Below are 5,843 nucleotides of genomic sequence, written 5' to 3'. Positions count from 1 at the left end.
TATTTGTAATAGCCAGATCCTGGAAACAACCTAGATGCCCTTCAATGGAAGAATGGATGAAGAAAGTGTGGAATATATACACATTAAAGTACTACGCTGCCATAAAAAAACAATGACTTCTCTAATTTTGCATGCAAATGGATGGAAATAGAAAACACTATCCTGAGTGAGGTAACCCAGACCCAAAAAGCTGACATACCATTTTCAAAGGCAAGAAACTTGTCCAAACTATCTTACCCTGTCTTGGCAGGATATGATATTATCCATTGATGCATGCTCTGTATCTCTGTCAGTGGGTGAGGTATGGGCATTTCTTTGCCCCAAGGCCAGTTCTGCCAAGAAGAAAGGCTCCAGGTGGAGTGTCGTTGGTGCTCAGCATTCTCTTAGGAATAGATCGGTGTTGCCAGGAGCAATTGTGTCTCACTATCACGAAACTCTGAGTTAGATTAAAGGCCATTTTCTACAGCCCTTTGAAGAGGTTGAAGATTATCTATCTATACTGAGTATAATCTCTATGTATCTAAAGAAAATGATTAGTCTAATTATAAATGACAAACTTAGAATACTATTGATCTATATAATTCTCAATACCTATCTAACTAAAAGACTAAGACAATGAACAACTGTGAAACACATGAGGACAATGACCTCCAAATATAAACAATGTACAAATATACATTGCAGTATGGTAAATATATATCAATACACAAACATTATATAAGTATCTTAATCAGAGGTAGAAATGTACACTGCAATATGGTAAATATATATCAATACACAAACATTATATAAGTATCTTAATCAGAGGTAGAAATGTACACTGCAATATGGTAAATATACAATATCAATACAATGTATATATCAATACATAAAAATTTTTTTAAACAGAGGTAGAAGCATGCATGCAAACAATAGTCAATATAATTTAATTTTGTATCAATATATAAGAATCGTAAAACCTGAGAGGGCTTAAAAAGGAGAGAGAGATAATTTAAGACAGCTTTTTTGCTGTTTGTGGGTTACGTTCTGCAAAGAAATTTTCCTGACTCAGCAACAGGAAAAAACTGGCTGTTTTAAAATGCCAGCTTTCTGGGCTGTGCCGCCATCCCGATCTCTGTCTGGCTCCTGCGGGAGACAGAGCTTTTGAATGGAGCTTTTGGAGTAAAGCTCTACAGCTTGCTTGATGGCATTGTGGACCACTGTGTGCCTGGAACTGTGGCTCAGTGGCACCAAATGGCTCTGAGGCTTGAGTGCCTCAGCTCTGCCATGCTGAACTGTGCTGGTCTCAGGCAGGACTACAGTAATTACCATAATAACAGCGCAGTTAAGGTTTAAACTGGGCAGGACATAGGCAGTATCATATTACCTGTACATGGTGCAACTTAAGTTTTTAAGAAGTGCTTAACATTTTAAGAAATGCTCCTAGAGAGTAAAGAAATTACAGATTCACAATAGGACAGATTCACACCACTAAATGGATCACAATGTTGGATGAGTGTAGATAGGCTTGAGATATATATATATATATATATATATATATATATATAGAGAGAGAGAGAGAGAGAGAGAGACAGAGAGACAGAGAGACAGAGAGAGACAGAGAGAATAAAGTTAATGCCCTTAAAAAAGGTGGGTAAAGTCTTTAAAGAGACAGAGTACAGATAGTTATAGATTAAAATAAATAAAATAAATAAGCCATGTAAAAATGGAAAATTCACAGAGAGTCTGGATTATGTACATTGTGTTTTCTTTAAAATTTTTGACTATGAAGGAGCTAAGTACAGAGAGACATTTCATTATATGGGCTGCCAAGCTAAACCAGAATGGATATCATAAGGCTATGACTTCAAAATTTGGGTCTAAAAATATGATGCCTTTGAGAGGGTCTTTTTTTTTCACAGAGGATGAGACCCTGTGGATTGCGTCTATCCCAATATGGTATGATAGACCACGTCCTCCTGAAAGGTTGCTGTGAACACCCTCAAAATTTGCTTCGCTCAACTGCCAACTGAGATGAACCTAGAAAACAGGTTATCCCATAAAAGACCTAATTAATGATGCCCCCATTCAGCAGGAAGCAGTTTGGAGAGAAATAACTGTGCCCATATTCCCAAATATTGTTGATAAATGTTCTTTTACATTTAAAGTGGGATATGATATAGATATGAATAATTTGCATTGGTATGGATTTTAAGGTCAATTTTGTTATATGTGTCTGTATTTCTGGTCTTGATTAAGGTATTGTGATTGTGTAGTTCATTTAAAATGTAATGTATAATTAGTAAATATAGGTTGTTAATGGATAATCAACAATAATAGTCAAGTTTGTAGTCATGTTAGTTAGATTTTCTAGATATATATAGATATATTTCAGTTAGATAGGCATTCTTCATATCTCTCAAAGACTGCAGAATATGGCATTTAAAGTATTTTAATAACTTAGGGTTTTTCATGGCAATGAGGCACGTCTGCTCCTGGCAGCCCCAGCTACTTCAAGAGAAAGATGGGCATTGAACAGGCTCCTTATGGAGTTTGATAGCCATTTGGGCAAGAAACTTCTCTTACCTGGACTGCTTATCTGGACACAAAGAACCTGCAGAGAGAGGACTGCTGAACTTGCCTAAAGGTGAGATGATCTTTCGGGGTTCCTGACTCATGAAAGAGTCTGTGAGACATTCTGCAAGACACAGATAGTGACTGAACTGTCTTTGAAATTTCCTGCTTCATGGAAATGTCTGCTGGATACTATGGCCTGTAGGCTGAAGATGGATGCCCCAACCGTACAGAGGAACTTTGGGTGACTGTCCAGGCAGCAAGATGTCTCTGTCATTTCTAGAGTTTTGGATTTCTTATTTGTTTAGGTAATATTATATCCTTCTGAGTCTTTGATGGAGTTGAAGAATGGATAGATAGTTATAGTTTTCCTTAGTTATGATAAAAGATAAAGTAGATATAAATATTGTAGCTGTAATTCTTGCTTGATAACTGTTTTGTTATATGTAATTTTACTATGTTAAAGTGAACGCCTTTCTTTTTTTGTTTAAACAGAAAAAGAGGAAATGATGGAGGTGGGTCTTATATCTATCTGTTGCTTTCATTGGTTAATTAATAAAGACACTGCTTGGCCTTTGATAGGATAGAAAATTAGGTTGGTGGAAAAAATCAGAACAGAATGCTGGGAGAAAGAAGCTGAGTCAGGCAGTCGCCATGATGCTCCCACTCCAGACAGATGCAGGTTAAGATCTTCCCTGGTAAGCCAGCTTGTGGTGTTACACAGAATATTAGAAATGGGTTAGATTAATAAGTAAGAGCTAGCCAGTAAAAGGCTAGAGCTAATGGGCCAAGCAGTGATTAAAAGAATACAGTTTCTGTGTAATTATTTCGGGGCATAAGCTACCTGGCTGCCAGGAGCCAGGTGGCAGGAAGGTAGCCCACAGCTCCTTCAACAGTCCTGGGAAACTATGTGCTACAATTCAGTTTGCTATCTCAGAGAGAAGAGGGTTCTAGTTTCTTACAAAGGAGCCCTGATTCTGAAGATGTCAGCAACATAGTCTACACTTAATTAAAACATTGTTTCCTCAGTGAAAATAATCAGAATTACAACTAAATGTGTATCTATACCAAGCAGACAAGGCACGACACTCTAGAAAGTCCCAGGCAATGTATGCAAGCAAACCTGGGGAGACCTAACTTCATCCCTAGGAAATTAATTCATCAACAGAGAGACTTAATATCGAGGTATCAAAACCTTTTACTTAGGACCTGAATTAATATCCTTAGAATCCATGTAAATCTGGATACAAGTATGTCTGTAATCCCAGCACTCCTATAAGTAGATGACAGGTAGAAATAGGAAAATCCATAGAAGCCAGTGGGTGAAGTTACTCGTGGTGCAAATTCATTAACACACACAGACACACACACATACACATACTCTCTCACACACAAATACACTGTCTTAGTTAAGATTATTATTGTTGTTATGAAACACAGTAACCTCTGAAATTTTTATAAAGGAAATTATTTAACTGGGGCTTGCTTACAGGTTCAGAAATTTAGTCCAATGCTGTCATGGTAGAGAACATTTTGGCATTTAGGCAGATATGATGTTGAAAAAGTAATTGAAAGTTCTACATCCAGATTGGCAGGCAACATGAAGAGAGAGACACCAGACTGTATCAAGAGGCTGCTAGTTAGTTCCTTGCTGCTCCGCCCCAAAATAATCAGATGGAAACCATATTATTTGCAATACTGTTTGGCTAATAGATTAAGCATTTTTCTGGCTAACGCTTATACCCTAAACTAACCCATCTCCATTAACTTGTGTATTGCCACATGACTGTGGCTTAAAAGCATAATTTTGGCATGTCTGTCTCTGGCAGTGGCTCCATGGCTTCTCCCCAACTCCTCCTTTTTTTTTCTCCCAGCATTCAGTTTAGTTTTCCTCACCTAGCTCTGTTCTGCTTTTCTCTGCTATAGGCTCAAAACAGTTTCTTTATTCACCAATGGTATTCACAGCATACAGAGGGGAATCCCACATCACCAGGCCAGGCTTCAGCATTTGAAATTCCAAAGCCAAGCCCCAGTGACACATTTTCTCCAACAAAGCCACACCTCTTTTATAGTACCACTCTCTAATGACCAAGCATTCAAATACATGAGCCTATAGGGATCATTCCTATTCAAAACATTGCACACACTGTGGTTCAGAGGTATAAAAACACATACACAAGCATGCACAGAGGGAGAGGGAAAGGGAGAGGTGATAGTAGGGATAGAAAAGTACCCTGCCCTGCCTATGAGGCTCTTCTATTATCTTTATATGAGATTTAAGGGAGGAAAGAATCTTTGACTGGAAAGTACAGCCATCAAAAAGTCCTATCACATGCTAGTTACTATACCAGTTACATTATTTCATTGCATGCTTTCCACAGGTTGTAGATAATAACTTGCTAAATTATGACATGATTGCATGTCATAGATTTGCAATCTTAAATTCAGAGAGTTTAATAACTTAAACAGTGTGCAGTTGGTTAAGTGACTGCACTGACATCCATATTGTGAAATAATCGAATGCCTCAATTTTCTACTATTCTCAACCTGAGACATACCAATTAGCCCTTTTCATTTTTGTAAATGCATTTTAATAGATAAGACTCCCATAGTAAAAATACTGTATATACTATGTGGTGAGAGCAATAAAACCACCAAAATTACTGTTACATAATATTATTTGTTTGCTTTCAACACTGGACATTAAACTATAGTCCAGGCCACCCTGTAATTCACCATGTAGCTGAGGCTGGTCTCAGAGTCTTGGCAATCCTTATACCTTATTTGAGGCATAACTATGCTGAGTGCAGAGATTATTGTTGTGAACCAAATCTTCTGGATAAATTAAGGACAGAAGAAAGAAAACAAAAAAGAACATACACACATACCAAAAGAAAACCCATCGAAACATTAGGGGATAAAAGAATCTGACTAAGGCATCCTTTCCATTTTGTAATTAATTAGTATTTGAAATGCAACCTGTTAAACCAGGCTGGAGAAAACTGAGGATATAAGTAGAGTTTCACTTAGATCTTACTTGTTCCCCCTATATCAATTCTTCCCAGACCCTCCTTACTTCCAGATCCACCAAAATCCACACTCTTTCTCTGTTTCTCTAACTAGAAAACAAACAGACATCTAAGAATTTAATAAGATAAAATAAAAACAAACAAACCAGTATAGGCCAAAACCAATGGGAGGAAAAAAGCCAAAGAAATAACATAAGAAACACATACAATTATTGAGACTATATATATATATATATATATATATATATATATATATATATA

Source organism: Microtus ochrogaster, unplaced genomic scaffold (assembly GCF_000317375.1).
Source record: "Microtus ochrogaster isolate Prairie Vole_2 unplaced genomic scaffold, MicOch1.0 UNK36, whole genome shotgun sequence".
Taxonomy (NCBI): Eukaryota; Metazoa; Chordata; class Mammalia; order Rodentia; family Cricetidae; genus Microtus; species Microtus ochrogaster.
Note: the sequence above shows the minus strand (reverse complement) of the source record.